General features: G+C 33.8%; 1 long non-coding RNA gene across 2 annotated transcripts in view; it reads right to left on the minus strand.

Moving 5' to 3' along the window:
- Nucleotides 1-604: 604 nt before the first annotated feature.
- Nucleotides 605-20,802, minus strand: part of LOC145283714 (uncharacterized) — a 617,725-nt gene continuing 597,527 nt past the window's right edge. For both annotated transcript variants that reach the window (XR_013868712.1, XR_013868711.1), the window contains exon 3: nucleotides 605-1,179. This is a non-coding gene — a long non-coding RNA (uncharacterized LOC145283714). The remainder of the gene's footprint in view (nucleotides 1,180-20,802) is intronic.

Genomic DNA, 20,802 nt, shown 5'->3' on the forward strand with positions numbered 1-20,802 from the left:
GTTCTAAAACGGCTGAGCCTATCTTTTGAAAATTTCACACATAAGTAATTTATATTTCTGACAGTTATATATATATATATATATATATATATATATATATATATTTCCTACAAAGGTTCTAAAACGGCTGAGCCTATCTTTTGAAAATTTCACACATAAGTAATTTATATTTCTGACAGTTATATATATATATATATATATATATATATATATATATATATATATATATATATATATATATATATTATACAGAAATTTCTCCGACAAGTATCGAAAATAGAACAAAAAATCTGATCTTCAAAATAGTTTTTAGTTTCTTATACATAGAAAAAAAATTTTACAGGTGGAGATTTTTAACGTTACACCGACGTAACCTTGGCAGGTGTAACGAAAAAAATCCCCTGTAAAAATTCTTGTTTATCTAAAAGATAAGAAAGATTATTTTTGAGATCGTCAAACCCAATTATTAGCTGGCGTGATATTGTAAACAAATATAGACGGAATTTGATGAACGATATTATTATTATTTTTATTTTATTTATTTTATGTATTTATTTATTTTATTTTATTTATTTATTGTTTTTTTTTTTTGCGAATTAGTCAACAGGGCAAATTATACCTCTTAATATATAATATTCAAATGAGGATTGATTCCATAATAATACAAATGCAATCTGCATAAATTAAAAGATCATGTGTAAGCGTGTTGCACGATTGGGCAACGCCGGGCGTCCAGCTAGTAATAAATATAATTGAAAAATTGGGAGTTTTGTAATAAGCATTAATGGTGATTAGTAATCTTTTTGAAATTTCTCATACATTTAGACATTGCTGCCACATACATTAATTGTAACGTTGTACATACGTTTGCACACGGGACCCACACGTTGTATACAGTATACCTCGTAAAGAAAACCAAGAAAAAGAATAACTCGAACCTGTTTTTACAACAACGAAATTTATTTCCCCATTCTCTTGCCATTCGTGACTTCACGGCTGTGATGTCGCCTACGTCATTCACGTTTTTAACCTGATCGTCCTGTTTAGAAACTTTTTTTCTACCGGTGACATCATTTCGTATGTCTTTGCATACGCACGTCCGTGCTCTGTTAATAATATATTACGAATAAATCCGATATGCGGTTGTTATGCCATTCACCCGGGCAATATCGCATGATCCTGCAATGAATATAAAAAACGTTATACGATAAATGAAAGTTAAAATGAACTGTTAATGTGTCTTTGTATAAATTTTATCTCCTCCTAGCCACAAAATGGCATTGGCATAAAATACCTTTTAAGTTTCCATTAAATAAAAATGGCTAAAAAAACACGCTTAGTATCACTATTGTAAGTATCGTTTTATTTCGAAGACTATAAAGTTAAGCAAAAAAAAGTAACTTCTTTTCCTTTTTTTTCTCCTACTAATATCTAATCGCAATAAAGAAAATTTAGCCGCGGAAAGTTGGAACGTGGTGGTAAATTGGTAATGCTGCAATTATCAAATTTATTCTTTCTCATATCTTCGAATAAAAAAAGGCAGAAAATAAAGTAGTCTCGGGGTCGATACATTAATTAAACAAAACTGCAGCTGAAAAATACTTGTGGCAACTTACCTAATTTCTTGATAAAATCGCTCTTGGTTTACAACAATGACAAAGAAATATATCACCATGAGTTCGCACACAGGCCATCATCAGCTTTTGCTGATAACAATCGATGTTGTTTCATGAGTTATCGGTGACAATAAGCCTTTTCAGCTTTTTAATACTCGATGGTCATTGAAAATCTCTTTTTTGCTATGAGAACAACCGGTGATACTTGATTTCTTGCTGGCAAGGACCATCTGTCCTCGTCGGATTTTCAGCGACAATAAGCCTCCCTAAGATCCCAGCAGTCTTCGCGATCACCCAGTGGAAGTTTGGTTTAGTGCCTTTCCATTGCTATTTCTGGCCATTTTGTGTGGTATCAACAAGAAGTGATGTTTTTGTTGCGGGTGGGGGGCACAGTTTATAAGATTTGTTGCAATTTCAACTTTCTTTTCATTAATGTGCAGTTCTCATCTTTTTAATTTACGTCTGTTACAGTTTAAGTTAGTGTTTGCAGTTTATATGGATTCATTTCTGATTATTATTGTTACTAGCGGGACCTGTGGAAATTCCACAGGAGACTCACTTATATGTCATATATTGATGTTGGCATTCTGTAGATGTTCAGTGTAAATGGAGACACTCTTATATGATTGTAGATTTTTTTTTGTTAAAACTGAAAAAGTATTTATCTGAGCTAGCACGAACGCCTGGCAAAGCCTGGTCGTAAAGTACGCTTAAATATGATATTTTAATTCTTGCAGATTTCGTATATATTATTATAAAGTCCATGTTATATATGTTTTTATATACTATAAAATTGCGATTTCAAGAATAAGAAAAAGATATATCCATATAACTTGGGTGCATTAGTTTGAATCGAAACCGAAATAAAAAATTATGAAAGAAAAATTATATATATATATATATATATATATATATATATATATATATATATGTTGGGACTATATATATATATTGGGACGATGAATCGGAATCGGGAATCGGAAAAATCGGAACTTTTGGGGGTATCGGGATCGATATCGAGATAGGAAAAATTATAGTCTAAATTCCAATTCCAAACCTATTCTTTAAAATTTTTTAATAAAACAATGAGCACAAATTGTTTTTTGTTAGTTGTTCTTTACAACATAAGACTAAGAAGGGCCACAAAATGAGTTATAAATCTCATTTACAGATTTAACATTGATTAGCAGAGTTTAATTTTATTTCATTTATTGGTCATTTATGAATTGTCTATTGTCTTTGTAACTGTTTCGCATCTATTCGCTAAAATGTCTATGTGCCCTCATCGGAGGGAGTTCATATGATTTTTAACAATGCTCTGGGCGTAGGGAGGGAGGTAAATTTCGTTGGCACCAATTGTACATTGGGGTGGTTGTCATTAGCTTTTTCTGAAAAAATTCAAATTTTATGGCACCTTTTTTAACCCAAAGAAATTCTCAGACTCTCCAAACCTAATTTAATTTGTTTTTTTATTATGTTTTTTATTGTAAGCAAAGTAAATGTTCTAGAGTTCAATTGTCTATTTAATATCACAGGTTTTTAAAAGATTTTCGCACCTATTTGATTAATGGCCATGTGTTGCCTATTAGATACTTCGCTCTTGGTCAATAAAGATTTAAAATGTTTGACATTTTTTAATGGCACTGGTTTTGTCGGATCACCACATCCTTTGAAATATTTCATGTTTCCTTATATTTTGTTTGGTTTTGGCACAAGTAAAAATACAGATGAAAATCTCACAGGTTTATCAAAACTTTGGAAGAGCAAATTTTGAGAAGTTTGTTAACTTAAAAAAAAAATTCATTTGCATTTAAAATACCCAAAACGAATTTGGGAAAACTTTTCCCTGGAAAATTCGTACCCGAAAAACTCGTACTCAGAAAACTCATCCCTTTTTGCTAGGTAGGAAAACTAGTCCCTTATTGAATAAATATCGATTGAAAACACATTTTATGACCGTTCTTGAAGGAGATATTGTTTTTAAAAGGCCAAATCGATTTTTCTACCTATCTGGCTAAGTTGTTATTGGTTTAATTTATTTTGAAGCGTTTATTGAGCTAAAAAAGGGGCGTTGAGTGTTACGTGAGAACGAGAAATAATGTCCGACATGAGGGGACCACATCTTAGGGGTCTTGATAATCGCTAAAAAAATAGGACATTAAAGAAAATACTGAGGTAGATATAGTTTTAAAACGAGTCCCTCCTCCCCCCCAAAAAAAATTATATACTTTAGGTAATGTCCAAGATCACTGCTCGGAAAAAAATCAAGCTACTAGAAGTGAATACGGTTGATTATGTAACGAAACCGAACGGAAGACATGAAAACGAAACCATATATTTACTTTATTTTTTAACATTTCCTGTGTTATTGCGAAAAAAAAGAAACAAAAATAGAAAACACATTTTGTGTTCACGAAACAACAAAAGGCACTTGTGCAGTATGTGGACGGCGGCCATGTTTTCTTGGTAAGTTTCACTAAACTGTCGCCAGGTCGCGCTTCTCGATCAAAAAACATTTAAATAATTAATTTGTTGTTGACCCTTTAAAATTGCTTTAATTTAAAATAACGTTTCATTAAAATTATTTATTTGTTCGAAAAAAAAAAAAAAAAAGAAGCTATTTTACTCTTATTTATAATAAATGTGTTGATTTTCAAATATTTCTCTGCTCTGAAAAAATATCTTGTTTTTTTTTTTCTTATTTGCCGCGTTATTTGACCAAGAAGAAATTGGAGTTATCGCCCCCAACAATATCCGCCGCCTGCATACTGCAGGAGTGCCCCCGAGATGACTTTTAAGCGATACCTTCCCCCATGTTAAGAATGGCTTTCAAAATAATAACGTTATTATTTCAACGCGATACCAAAAATGCATAAGTACCGTGTTTTTTTTTTGTTTCTTTGTTTGTTTTGTAACAACACAAGAATTGTTTAAACTAAATTAATTCTTCTAAATAAAACATTTGCTTTCTTTGATAATACGTATGTTTTCTTTCTTTTATTTTTCTTTCGTAATAATTACACAAAAAGTGTTAAAACTAAAGTTTTTTTTTAAATAAATATATTGCTTCGTTTTTCGTGTTTTGACTCCGTGATCAAGTTTTTTTTTTTTTCAAACAAGAGTTAAAAATATTTTTTTTTAAATATTATGAAGGTGCGTAATCGCCTCTAAAAATAATATCTCCTTCAAGAACGGTCATGAAATGTGTTTTCAATCGATATTTATTCAATAAGGGACCAGTTTTCCTTCCTAGCAAAAAGGGATGAGTTTTCCGGGTACGAGTTCAACTGTTTATGAAAACTTTCAAGTAGCATGTTGTATACTGGCGACGAACACATACATTTTTACCTTGTTTAAAATCAAAATAAACGTTTTGCTGTCTTTCAATTTGCAATACATTACAAGGAAAACATTTGAGAAAAAATATACTCGAAAATTATCCGGGGATTTATGTAATAATTTGAAAATTTACGAAAAAAAAAGAAACTCTCTAAATATTTATAAATATTAAAAGAATCGGAATCGGGAATCGAATCGGAATCGGAAATTTAGAACGGAATCGGTAATTGGATCGGAATCGAGAAAACATTTTGAATCGTCCCACCACTAAAACTTATGAAGAATTCTTGGTTAAATTATTTATGACAAGAAATGAAGGTACATAATAATTAAACGACCCGGATGTAAGCGTGACACAGAAAATAACACACGTGCTATCGTATTAATATATAGATTATCATTAATACTAGTGGACTTTGTGGAAATTCCATATGTAATATATTGCTGCTTGGCATTCTGTGGATGTTCAGCGTAAATGGAGACCAAGCGATATTATTGTAGCCCTTTTGTTAAAACTGTAAAAGTACTTATCAAAGTTATCTGGTTAATGAAGCGTCTGATTATATCTGGTAATTACGGTTTATATCGAATATCCTCATAAAAGTCTATGATATATGTCCATTGTATGGATGACCGGCGCGAACGGAAATTCCACGATATCATTATACCATCTTCAGACAAGACAGATACTACCCTTGGATTCTAGCCAAAAAGCCACGAAAGTATATTTTAGTTTCACGTACGGTCCAAAAGCGACTTCATTTTTAATTTTTTTTTTTTTTTTTACATTGCGAATCCAGTGATCGGAAGATACTACTTATTAAAATGGAGGACACAAAGTGATAACATATTACGAACATTAAATTAGCGTATCTATTTGCTAATAATTTAATGTTTATATTATGTTATCGACTTCTATCTTTCTTTTTAATAAATAGGATCTCCTGATCGAATCATTTATAATCTGGAATCGATGACACACGTGCATACATACGTTAAAGGTACTATGGTATTAATATATACACTGTTCCTATTTACTTGCCGCTTCACGAGGGCAGAGTTAGACACAAGGTCGGTTTTCAATCTGGGGAAAATCCAGTTCCCCAAAAAGGGACATTCTGGATAGATTGTTATGAGAAGAAGTAGTAAAAAAAACAAAAAAAAAAAAAAAAAGGAGACGACCACAGAGAATAAATAGAAAAAAATCCCTATGGACTCCGAAATGGGTGACCAAAGTAAATTATTTTTAAATTTCAGACAAATTGACTTCTTGGATCAGTTTAGTATCGGAATGCTTCCGATAAGTATCGAAAATCGCTAATCGAAAAATCCGAATTAAATTTACCACTTACTCGCATCACAACCGTATTTTAGAAGTTTTATTAACGCACAAGCAGAAGGGCCCGGCGTATAAAATTAACAGTGGGTTCTTGTACACGACATGGGTGCGTTCTGAGTGAGTGCTTCTATTCTAACTTAATTCAGCAATCATCAGATGTTTAGTTAACTATTATTTACAAAAGAGTATATACACTTTTATTAAGATAAGAGAGTGAGATATTAAAAAATTTCCAAATTAATGACAACCAAATGAATTGCTAAATGGGGGAGGTTAGTTTACCTCTCCTAAGCGTTAACTGTGTCGTGGGTGGTTTTAACAAGAAAGGAAAGAAGAATGGGTTTCATATACATCGTTGGTATCATCTAATACATGTACCATATTGGCCGGGTATGTAATAGAGCGGGGACACGCGTATGGCAGCTCTATGCAAATGGTCGAGCGGTGTGTGAGGTGACGGCAATGAAAGACGGGAAAAAAAGATTATAGAAAGAAGAACGTTGACACTGACCGGGGATGACATTTACGAGGACAGAGATAAACGTGGACACGGGCGGCTCGTGTACAGTAGGAAAATACGTGCACTAAACCGTGGCTACCGAGAGTAAAAAAGGCCGATGCACATGACAGCGTGACGTCATTATCAGATTCAGTTGTAGGTATATGGTCTAGGCTATCAGCAGCAGTTTCCTCTAGTTTCCAGTTTGCTAACATGGTGTATTCTTGCGTTGTTCCAAATTACCGGGGAAATTATCCAAAAGGCCCCAAAGTACATACATTTTCTTTTCCATAATTTTTCTCAATGTGGATACATCCCATTAGAAGGGAAAATTTTTATTCCAACCAAATATAGTAAAGTAAGTAATGTTATTTGTTAATAATTAAACGTGTATTTAATTAGAACTGTATTCAAGTACTTTCATAACGTTTGATAACATTGTTAATATAAATTAAAGAAACAATACTATTCATTGCTAATACAGCAAATGTTATGTTGATATTTTTAACTGTTTATATTCTTACAAGGCTAAAAAGTCTATCAAGAAGGTTGAAAATTTAATTTAATTTTGTTTTAGTTTTGCAAATTATAAACAAATAATTTTACATGAGAATAATGGTCAAAATGTCTTTTTAGTAATGAATAAAACCTTTCATTGATTATTTCCAAATTATTTTGAAAGTTCCAAATTTTTTCTGAAGTCGGTTTGAAAATTATTCACCACGCGGCTATTAATGAAATTAGCCGTGACTGAGCGTTATATATTAAAATTGATTGGTTCTTTTAAAAATAATAAACAAATAATTTTTACATGAGAATAATTGTCAAAAATATTGTTTTTTAAATTTATTTACTTGCCTCCCCACGAGGGTACAGACAAGGTCGGTTTTTAATGTGGGAAAATCTAGCTCCCCAAAAAGGGGCACTCTGGATAGGAACAAAAATAAAATAAAAATTGCGTCAGTCATGAAGGATTTCTCCTCCACTGACCGAGGACAGAACAAATGAAGTGTAGCATCAGAACAGATACTACACTGTGATTAATATTATTGTAAATGTTTGTTTACTGTCTTTTCTTAGATTTTAGCAATAGTTTACATTATAGTATGAATGTTTTCTTTCATTATGTTTTTAAGTGTGTGAACATCATTTTCGGCCTGAGGATGTAATAAAGAAGTCAAGATTCGATGATAAAACGTTGTGAAATAAACACGCAAGATGAGAACATTAATTAGTCCGAAAAATCTCTAAAATTCCAAAAAACAACATTCAACCCTTGTGATTTTTCTCTAAATTAAATTTAAAAAATACTTCTGCACTAGTAACTTTTATTGTTTGTTTGTATTTAAATTATTTGTTTTATTTCAATTTTTTTGTATTTTATCGTTTGTTTTCATTCTTAAAATTATTTATCGTTTGTTTTCACTTTTAAAATTATTCATCGTTGGTGTTTAATGTTATTTAATTCTTTGTTTCCTAAATTCATAATTAACTTTTATCAGTATTAAATTGTATATTGCTTTAAAATTACTTAATTTTATATAGATAATATTTATATTTTATATCGAATAGAGTTCAGTTTCAATATTAATCGAACTGTGTTCCTTTTTCTTTTTAAAAATGTTTTATTGCTCTTTTTCAAATGGTCCTGATATAGTACTGACAGTCTTACAAATCTTACCTACATTGCCTGCTGGCATTTTTTAGTTAACAAACCTTCTTATTCTCGGTGGCCGTGACTAAACACGGCCGGACATGGACGGATTACCACGTGGTCGTCATGGCAGAGTCTTGTTAAGCACATTGGAATGCGAGAGGACTTTTGAACAAGATAATATGCAAAGGAAGGACTACGTTACAGGAATAGGGACAAAATAAACCTGGATGGGTAGGCATCTCAGATGATCCGTAATACCACGAATGAAACAGAACCAGAACTCATTTATACAACTAAAAGAGTTTGTTAACTAGTTTAATTCTAATTGAATGTTAGGTCGCTGCGCATGCGACTGGGGAAGCTTATTCTCACTCAAACATCATGTCCGTCAGTCTGTAATATTAAAGTTTAAAATAGCTATTTCAGCGTCATCTCACGCTTAAGTTTGACATTGTATTTTCATATGTTTGTAAATCTTAATTTTGATATTTTGGATGCCAGTAAGTTTCGTCTCATTAACTCTTATCTGACTTCTAGCGTCACTTGACTTTTTCGAACAGACTAGCAGGGCTAGCTGGCGTTGCCCGGAGTCATAAAACTTAAATAGAAGATGTTAGATAATGTTAAATTTCTCACCCATCCAAAAGAGAAATTCCCCTTTTTTTTTAAGCGAACGGTGACAAACAAAATTAGTAGGTCGAAAACATTAAATAAAATTAAGGATGCCCTCCAGAGCACTACTTTAACTAAGTTTTTTCACCTCCTTAATTGTAATGATAAATGGCAATAGTTAAGACACGATAAATTTAATCTACAGTTAGCGGTTCTGGCTCGCTTCCTGGGTTCTATAAATACATTATAACTATGGCTATGAAAACAAAATATTCTTTTCATTATTTTGGCTCTCGAGTATATATCCGACACAGATAATAAACCGGGAACCACATAACTCTATATAAAAGCATACAAGGTATCAAAGGATACACACTCGAGAGTCAAATAGATGAAAAGAATATGCTGTTTTCCTAGCCTTAATGATAACATTAACTGTATTACTTATGACATCGATGATATGAATAGCTATTCAAACCCTTAAATGATGATTCTTTCTTCTAAATGTTAGATATTATTTTTCGGAAGTTAGGGTGATCAAAAAATACCCTCTTTGTATGGGTTTGTTGTGTGTATTTGAAGTTTTAGCTGGGCATACAAAACACACAAACACACAGACAACTGCTTCAATACTATTTTCAACTATGAATGCGTGGTGTTTGCTGTAACAAATGTCTAGGACCATACGCGGGCGATAATAATTAAAAAGACGAATTAGAGAGAAATTACTTCTGACAGGTTGAACAGGAAGACAATGGAGGATAATTGGGAATGACATTTTCTTACCCGTTTTATTATCTTCGTTCGGAACGATTAATTTGATAACCACCTAAATTTAAACTATTAACTAGAATAGCAAACGCGAAGAGATAAAACTGTCAAAATGGGAAAAGGGAAAAAGGACATGTGAACAACGGAAAGGTGTTGGTCGGTAACAAGTGCGCGCCTATAAAAGACGACTAAACAAGAACTATTAATCTGATTATTCATATGATTGCTTCATATTTCTCTAAGTTTTATTTTCATCTAGAGGTGAGTCTCGTCGTTTATCAAACCATAAAGGCTCCTTGGGGAAAAGGGTTAATGAGTGCCCGGTGACTAATGAGACATCATCGTAATGATCGGTACTGATTTGATTTGGGCAGGGTTTGGTTATTTAGGAGGGCGTCTCAACAAAGACATGTTCGCTTAAGACTTAAAAGCGATATAATAAGCTGGGGAGTATTCAAGTGGTGTTCTGTTCCACAGATGATTCCTTCTAGAAAAAGTAACTTAACTCATAGAATTTTCGTTTAGTTTTAGGTACACATATAGAGAATTAAAAAAGTACTGATAATGGTGGTAAATAAACGAGTGTCCTCTGCAAATTTTCTGAGGGGGGTATCATAGATATAGAAGCTCAGAAGTCAAGTACCTGCCATGAAAATAGCGATAGATAAAAAAAAGAGAAAAAAAGAGAAAATTGTCTCCATATAGATTATATATGTTTATATTGTTTGCATTATTCGGACAGCAATTCATATTATATTCTAAACTTTTCGGCCGACGTAAACCTCCGACTTTCGTCATGCATGTACAGGGCGTCCTAATAAAATCGATATCACTCTTTAAATGATCATAAAACCAATATTTATTATAAGGAAGAAAAGTTTCATACATCAAAATACTGTGGACAAATATAGAAACCAGCTCATTATCGAAGTGTTCAAATTATTGGCCATTGTCGTCCATGAACAGCTGACAACGCTCACTGATTGAATCGAAAACGTTCCTAATCAGTTCAATTAGTATGGTGACACATCTTTCAATGGTTGCTTTAAACTCATTCATTGTAGCTCGTTTTGTGGCGTGAACCCTATGTTTAACATGCCCCCATTCTCTCACCCGCCCCCAAAAAAGAGAAAAATCTATAGGGAGGAGGCCAAATCTTGTGGGCATAGACAGTACTCGATACTTCCTCTTCGTCCTATCTAGCTGCTTCGCAGGTGACTATCAAATGCTCTTACGCCATGGTGGTAGCGGAGAAGTGCTCCATCCTGCTAGAAGTGCCATTCTTTATTCCCAAACAGGTCTTGGGAACGTGGCATGGCGTATTCATGTTGAGATAATTTAAAGAATGTATACATTTTATTGGTACGCCCTATATTATCAAACGTGGAAACCTCCTTATAAATAATCTATTGGATCTATTAACGGGTACGACATTTTGAACTTAACTTTTCAACAAGTTCGAAAATATAGACCTGGATAATGTTTGATTTAGCCACGACTTATTGTTTGTGAAAAGATAAATCAAGATGAAATAAAGATAATAGTATTCCTTATAAATCATACGACATATGAATTATCAAACATCATATGATAGACGTTTCGTTTTTTTATTAAACATTTTGGAAACGTTTATTTCAGCAAATTTTGAATTTAAACAGGGTTAAAGATGTTTAAAATATTGTTTTGTACTTTGTATTATTTAGTTGACTGGAAACAAACAACTAGAGTGAATTTTTTTTTTATTATTATTAATTAAATTAAAACAAAAATGATTTTTCTTGTCCGAATTTTTGATTTAGTTGAAGTTACGTAAACCACAAATATTTATTTTAATCGTAACTGCTTAATACATTTTTCTCTCGCTCACATGCCACCATTCCAAGTTAGTAGCAGTAGGCAGACACCAGCGTTTTTTTTTTGTTTTTTTTGTTTTCAAATTATTATTAATTATTAGAACTATGACAACAGCATATTCTTTTCATCGTTTGACTCTCGAGTATATATATCAGACACAGCTAGGCACACTTAACCAAGCGAGAACCACATCACTCTATATAAAAAGCATGTAATATATCAACGGATACACACTCGAGAGTCAAAGCAATGAAAAGAATATGCTGTTGTCCTAAAAATATGCAGTTGTCCTATTAATTATTGCACAGCAAATCATTTAGCAAGTGTACATAAACGCAAGTTCATTTTCGTTTTTTTTTTTACATGCTTCGGAAAACGCCGGGTAGCTCTGCTAGTCGAAAATAAATTCCGTTTTATTAAGGTAATGAATCTTTTATATTCAGGCGTTTACGTTTTAGTGACCACGTGTTCGGAAATATCTTTCCCCAATAGAGGCCAAAATATTATGTGCTGTATTATTTTCAGAAATATACTTGAAGGCCAGACGAAGGACAGCAACTATGAAAGAAGTCTTGGTTACAGAGAAGCATGTAAATCGGTATTTAGTATAGTAAAGGAGTATCCGGAAAAAGGAGACTGCTAAGGATTAATATGGAAACATTGGTACTTGAGTGTCATTGGATTTTCATCTGTTGTTAACTGTTTCACGACTTATGCATGCACGACTCGTTCACATGACAGTTTTCTTATGTTAAGAATAAGTTGGTTTAAAAACATTTTATCTTAGAAATCATGACTAGCTGGCCTAATGGTTATAGCACTTAACTCAATTTCTTTAGGTTTTGATTTGAATCCCAGCTTGAGTATTTTTTTAATAAAAGAAGTTAGCTGTTCAATCATTTAGAATGGATTTAAAGCTTCACCTCTTACTCATTTTTTGACCAAATTTCAAACAATTGTTACAGCTTATAGATCACATTCACAGTTATATTGTGAAATTTATTTTCAATTTTCGTTCAGTAAAATAAAATTTATGATGAATTTTCCGGTATTCAAAATCGTAAAATTATGTAAGGAGGTGAGCGACGTTTCTATGACTGTTTTCCATAGCAATTACGTCGCTTCAGCGAATACTGTTGCTACTAATTCGACAATAGAAGAAACAAGTGAAACAAAGTGAATGAAAGCATCAAATGAAGATAATTGGGGGGGGGGGGTATTGAAAGCCGTAAATTGTTATTATATATGTGTTTATGGGGACAAATAAAGAATAAGTGAATTTATTGGAAGCCTGGAAAAATCATAGATTACAATAAAAAAAATGCGAAAATATAAAATAATATTGGTAAGCTTAAACATGGGAAAGTAAAGGACTACTTGTAAAAACTGGAAAAAAAGGACAAGTTATTCTAGTAAAAATATAACAAATCTATAACTTAAAATATTGCAGCATTAAGATTTTTTTCTAAATTTAATTCATAACATAACATAATCAATTATTTATGTTGCAATATTTTAAGTTATAAATTTATTATTTTTTTACTAGAATATCTTGTCCTTTTTTTCTAATTTTAACAACTAGTCCTTTACTTTTCCATGTCTAAGCTTAATCATATTACTTTTCATGCTTGCATTTTCCTATTGTAATATATATCTTATAATATAAAGCTGAATGTGTGTGTATTTTGTCACGAATAGGCTCCTATATGGTTGACTATTTTAAAAAACTGATTACATATAATGATAGAAGATGTATCGAGACACAGTAGGAACCCAGTGCATGTAGATCCTGCCTGTGCTGTCAAAAAAGGGACCATCATAAACTTCTGAAAACTCTGTTACTGGGTCTTAGAGTGTTAAAAGTAGATCTAGCTTTCATCTCAGGTAACCAGAGCATCAAAGACTGTGCGATCTGAATTGATCAGTTCGATCATCTCCCTGTTGTCATGACAATGTTTTTTTTCTGATCTTTTCTGAGCACTGTTGGGACAAACTTTGCGCAAATCTTCTGCATTTTCAGTTCTCTGCGAATAATTGTGTGTACAGTTTCTACACTGACATTAACCTGTGCACGTATTGTCTCTATAAACATACGACGGGCCTTAGTCATGAAATTCTTTATTTGGCCAATCAAGTCCAGTGTTCTGACTTTCTTATCACTGTCAAACATCTCGTTATCTCTCGCAGACTCCCTACTTTTCTTCGGATCTTTTATGCCACTAAAAAACTGATGCTTGATTCATACAAGATGGTCCAAAAGCAATCTTTACCATTCCATGCGTTTCTGTAGCAGTTTAAAAAAAAGAATTTTATTGCATATCATTCTTCTAAAATGTCCTCACGTCCGGATTAGAATTTTGAAACACACCAGCCTTGATAATCAGGCTTTAGCAGGTTGTATTCCAACTCCTGCTCTAGCTGGTTATTAAATTCTTAAATTATAGAAATTTGTCAGTCACCCTATAAGATGTCTAGCAATAACATACTGAATTTTCAACAGTCTATGACAATTTTAAATGCTTGTGCAAAAAAGTCTGGAAACTTAAGGCACTGTAACTACGTCACAACAGCAAATTTCTGGATACCTATTCCTAATAAAGCAGCCATCTAAAAAGTGTGAAATCATTGTGTACATTCAAGAGTGGAAGAGATTGAGAGATGGGAGAGTCTATGCGATCAGACATAAACATGTTAATGTTACTGAACCTTATGTCTTGTTTCCCTATTTGCGTAATATTTCAACTTTCGTTTAAACATGGGTTTCTGTGACATTAGTACATCATATCTGCGTACACTATCAGATATTGTTTAATGTAATATCCGTGAGAGCTTTCATTTTATTTATTACATTTTCACCCCAACCAAGGTACATTACCACTTTGTTGTAGGGGGCTACTATCGGGGACATACGCATCAGGCGTACTGTGTAGGAAGTTGGGCAGCAAGATGTCGGTTCACGTTGCACTTGAACTTCTGCATGTCAGTGCAGTCGGGGAAGCAGGGACCCGGAAGGGAATTCCAAAGTCTAGCTGTTCTGGGGAAGAAACTAATGGAGTAGAAGGTATTCAATAATGCTTATTATGATTATATAGCAATGACAGCAACTGCGCAAAACATATTCTCAATTAAGCAGTTAATCATGCGAAGAGGCTGGAATTCAGTGTACAGCATAATCAATAGAAATATAAATCTGAATCTCGACTATGTTTTCATCACAGCACCAAGTCCTGGTCTCCGCAGACACCAAAACCATTAACTCCCTCTCTCTCTCTCTCTCTCTCTCTCTCTCTCTCTCTCTCTCTCTCTCTCTCTCTCTCGTTATATATTATATATATATATACACACACATACTAGCAGGTCGCTTTGCGTTGCCCATTCGTAAAATACGCTTATATATCATATTTAAAGTCATGTGGATTATAAAGCCATTTCTCTATTGAATATTATATTTTATTTATGATATGAATCTCACATGTCTGTTTAAATGTATGTATGTATGTATGTATGTCTGCCTAAAACCTTCGAGAGAGAGACGACGGATTTTTACAAGATAGGTATCGTTTTGAAGCCCGAACCTTTCGGACGACAGATATCGAAAAATTGGCTACTTTTTTAATTCCTTCGCCCTCACCTGGGTACTTTTCTACAGGGAGGGGTGGTGTTTTTATGCGTATATTTTCGAAAGTCATCTCCTCTATTCGATTGGCTAGACTTAATTATAACATTCGTCACTTCCGGTTTGGCAATCGGCGCAACAGCAAAGACGTTACGGTTTTTTTTCACGTTTTTTTCCTCCTTCGTGGTACGGGTTCGAGCCTGCCTGCCTGGCTACTACCACTTTTGTGTGTGTGTGTGTTTTTTTTTTTTTCCTCAACACATACTCAAACACCCGGGCAACGCCGGACACCCAGGCTAGTTTAATAAATAGTATTGATTTAAAAGGTTTAAAATATCAGCAGAGCCTCCATGTTTCCTCTATGGTATCAGACCTGACGGAATGGTTAATTGTAGCTATAAACCGTTTCATACCATCGAAAAACTTCCAGCAAAAACCTAACAGCCAGCCGTGGTTCTCTCCAGAATGTTCTGCTGCCATTGCGCACAGAAATCATTTTTTCCATTGCTTCCAACGTAATAGATGTACTGAGATTAAAGCCGCTTTCAGAACTGCCAGCAACCACTGTAAAAAAGTAATAAAGAACGCAAGAGAGTTGTATGCCCAGTCCGTGAAGTCCAAAGTAGCTGAGCAGCGGCTTGGTTCCCACCAGTTTTGGTAAATAGCAAACAGAATCCTGAACAGTAGCGTGTGTTCTATCCCAACTCTCATAAATGGACCTGAGGTCATCTCGTCAGCATCAGACAAAGCTAAACTCTTTGCCAGGAACTTTGCAGCTAAACTATCCTTTGCGACCAAGGCAGCCAACCCCCAATATTTCCTCTTGTATCAGAAAACATGCTATGTAATATCATTCAACCACGGTAGTGGTTGAATATATGCTTAAGTCCGATATTGAATGAATCGAGACACATTCAAACCCCCACCACTAATTCCGTTCGCAACCAAATTTCAAACAGGTTATATAGTTGGATAAAAACCCTCATTAGCTAAATTTTGAAAAAAAAATTCGAAAATTGGTTCAGTAGAATAAAGTTACAACAAAATATGTGGGTTCACAAACAGGAGAGTAAGTACATAAGTGACTAACGCTTTTTTTTATTTTGCATAACTTTTTTGTATATAAATATTTTTTACTGCGATTTTGCAAATATGACATGTTAGCGTAACGGTTAGAGTACCGGGGTTGGTGGAAAGATTTTAGGTTCCATCCCGTGTATCGTTTTTTTTTTTTTATAATTAAAAAACCGAACTTCTTTTTTAATAACTAATTTTTTTTTTTAACTCTCCTTATGATTTCATAGCAAAAAATGGTGAATTTATCGATTAAAAATATTAGTGAATTTTATGATATACATATTCTTTGAATGAACTCAAATTATTCGTTATCACATTTGATGAAAAATGTAGTCCCATTTTGGCAATGCGTCTGACCAATGATGCTTTTGAACCCGCGACCAGCGCTGCGATGTCATCAGCAGCAGCCTGGGCATAAATATTCCTATTTTTAAACTCCTTTAAAAGAGGATTCAGCATACAGTTCCATAGTAAAGGTGATAAAATCCCACTTTGGGGGTTTCATTTAACTACTTCCCTTTTAACAGTTGCCCTCAGTAGTTGAACTGTTCTGTGCCTCACCATATACTCAATCCATCAGATGAGTACTGGTGGCACATTGAGTTCTCGTAGCGACTTGAACATACTACTGAAGGGTATGTTGTCAAAAGCTCCAACGATATCTAAATAGATACCGAGTGCCATCTTCTTTTTTGTTAGTTTACGCTCTATACAGATCACGAATTCATGAACCGCAGTCTCGGTAGAGACCCTGGCTCGGAACTATTGTGATTGAATGATAAATATTGCATAAATGTGTGTTTGAGAGCTAATTTTTTTTGGCAATCATTAGTAAATATTATAAATTTATATATTAATACAATAGCAATGCCTGGAAAAATCATGGATTATATGTTAGAAAGAATTAAATGATCCTAATTATGATATAATAAAATTATTAATTTTTATGTAAATTATTAAATTATTAATTCCATCTACTAACTAACTAACTAATGAATTAATTTTATTCAAACAATTTTCACTACATAAATATATGCAAATAATAGGGGGAAAATAAGCTCAATCCAGCGACTGACACCCTTTCTAACTCAACAATAAACAACAACATATGCAAATAATAAATAAAATATTTATCAATATTCAAATTTTTTTTTAGCCGCAATATTTTAAGTCTAAAAAATTCTTATTTTTTACTTTACTAGAATATCTTGTTCTTTACTTTTCCAGGCTGAATTTCTTGTCCTTTACTTTTCCAGGTTTAATAAAATCTTAAGAATATTACTTTTCATGCGCGCATTTTTCCATATAATCCATGATTTTTCCAGGCATTGCTATTGTATTAATATATAAATTTATAATATTTAGTAATGATTGCCAAAAAAAATTAGCTCTCAAACACACATTTATGCAATATTTATCATTCAATCACAATAGTTCCGAGCCTTTTTATGCGCGCATTTTTCCATATAATACAAATATCTGTGCTTGATGTTGCCAAGCTAATCACGAACCTTGGTTCCAGTAAAGCAACCGGCCCTGATGGTATTACAATTATAGTACTCAAAAGACTTCAACCAGAACGCGCCCATTCCTTATAAAACTGTTTAAACGTTGTCTTAAGGAGAATTATTTCCCGTCACTCTGGAAAATCTTATCAGTGTGCCTCGTATTTAAGAATTCATGCGATCGCTTATCTTCCTCTCAGTACAGGCCAATAAGTCTTCTGTGCGTCATAAGTAAGTTGCTGGAATCTGGTCAATAGAGAAGTAGTCAACCATCTCAGCAAAAATAACTTTCTTAGTGTCATCCAATATGGTTTACGATCTGCTAGATCTACAGCAGATGTGATAACGGTTATATCTCATAGAATTAGCGAATCTCTCGACGAAGGCTACCTTTCTAAGGCAACTACTCTTGACATATCAAAGGCCTTTGATAGAACATGGCATAAAGGTTTAATTCACAAGTTCTCCAGCTACGGTATAGCTGGAAATCTCTTCTCCATTATTAAATCATTTCTCTCTGATAGGTTCATAAGAGTAGTGGTTGATGGGCAGAAACCAGAAGCTCTCAGTATTAATGCGGGAGTCTCACAGGGGTCCATCCTGGGCCCAACTCTCTTCCTGATCTACATTATCCTTACATAATTCATAGACATTTATGCTGATGACACTACCAGCTATGGTAGCACATCTAAGACCGTAAACGACCAAGTTCTCTTTGATTCTTTCTCCTCTGATCTTGAGCAAGTTGTGCAATGGGGAAAGAGGTGGCTTGTTACTTTTAGTGCATCTAAAACCAAGCTTTTATCACCAACGCTCTGATCCCCATCTGGCATCAATTGAAATGAATTGCTCTCGTCTTGTGGAGGCCTTATGTTTTGACAAGCTTATGGGCTTGACCTTTACTCCTGATCTTAAAATGGAACATATACGCTAAATCCGTTGCCAAGGCCGCTGGAAAAATTGGTGGGATCTTTCTATCGATCCAATAGATATGTGATTGCTGATGCAATTTTCTATCTATATAAGAGCCAGGTACGTCCAGGAATAAAGTATCGTTATCACATCTGGGCAGTAGCTGCTAGAAAGGACATCCTGCCTTGATAGATTGAAAAATAGACTTCGTAGCCTCTTTCTCATAGAAGCGATGTTGCGAGTTTGTCTCTGCTTTATCGTTATTTTCATGGCAAGTGCTCGGTCTCGGCTGAGCTCCAATCTATGGTCCCCCCTCGCCAGACTTTTACAAGACACGTCCGTCTAGCAGAAAAGACTATCACTTATTTTCCCCACTCTTTATCTGTGCCTAAACCTAAACGTTGATTCCATGAACAAAGCTTCTTTCTTAGAACTGCACGCCTGTGGAATTATCTTTTGTTTTCCTGCTTTCCAGCTAACTACAATATGGTTGTCTTCACGTCTAACGTAAACTAGTTTTTGATGAACCGTTCAATACTAGCTAACAAATTTACCGAATTTCCATTAGTAACGATTACTATATTATCCAATTTCTGCTGTACACTCTTTAACCCTTATCCTCGAGCGGCCTCTTGGCCTTAATAAGTGGTGATGCCTATGTAAAAAAATATCAGCTAGAATCCAAACCAAAACATTTAACGCTCTACCCTTACCGTTTGCGCTATCGTCAGATGGATAAGAAATAGTTGAATATTAAGCACATTTAACGCATAAATGTTTTTGTGTAGAAGAGCACATTACATCGACTTCCGGTTGCCAAGTTCCATATCTTTTTTTCAACTTTTACATTTTACAAACTATTTGTACAGATTAAAGGCCAAATCGAATTCGTTCCACAGGTCCAAAGAGACCGTCTATCAGACAGACAGCGGACTCAAGGAATTTCTCTCTCTCTCTCTCTCTCTCTCTCTCGTGTATATATATATATATATATATATATATATATATATATATATATATATATATATATATATATAAGCTGAACGTCTGTGTGTGTGTGTGTGTGTGTATTTGGTCACGAATAGGATCCGATATGGTTAACTATTATAGAAAACTGATCACATATAATGATAGAAGATGTATCGAGACACAGGAATGGGTATGTTTGATCTGGCATAATGATGATTCATTAAAATTCTGGGGTCTGCGTACACGCCTGGTCCACAAAATATGGAAATAAAAAAATTAAAAAGTAAAAAAAAAACGTTTACAACTGTTTTTGATATAGATGTACATAATAATACTTTGATAAGTATGTTTTAACTTAATAGGGATGGTATAATAAAATTGTGGGGTCTGTGTTCGCGCCTGGACTCCATAGCATTAAAATAGGCACAAACTTTAATAAAGACTTTTCATATCTATCTGCGTAAGTATACTTTAATAAGTTTCAGTTTGAAGAAATATGGTATAATAAAATTATGGGGTGTTCGTTCGCGCCTGACCTCCGTAGAATGGAAATATGTCACAAAGTTTAACAAGGTTTTTTAATATAGATCCACAGAATATTGTGATAAGTGTTTCAGTGTGAACAGGTATGGTATAATAAATTATGGGGTTTATCTTTTGTATTTTTACTTTCATCATATTTTGCTTTGGTTTTGATGCCCCCAAATTCGAAGCTATCTCTTTACAGCCCTTCCTTTTCATAACCTATCATACTTTCATAAATAAAAGAGAAAATGTGTGCATGTTTGTATGTGCGTTGTGTGTGCTAAAAACCTTCGACGGACACGACGAAAATTCACAAACTCGGTATCCTATTGAAGCCCCATCCTTCGCACGAAAAATATCGAATAATTGGCCAAAAACGTTCATTTTTTTCACTCCGAAATCGACAATTTTCGAGAGGGGGGGGTCAACAAAAACGGTCCTCTCGTGACGACGACCGGTTCTACGCATGAGTCAGATTGCGTCATGACCTGATTTACTTTAAATAGTTGAA

The sequence above is a fragment of the Euprymna scolopes genome, chromosome 8 (genome assembly GCF_053919585.1).
Source record: "Euprymna scolopes isolate OS-2025 chromosome 8, ASM5391958v1, whole genome shotgun sequence".
NCBI classification, from domain to species: domain Eukaryota; kingdom Metazoa; phylum Mollusca; class Cephalopoda; order Sepiida; family Sepiolidae; genus Euprymna; species Euprymna scolopes.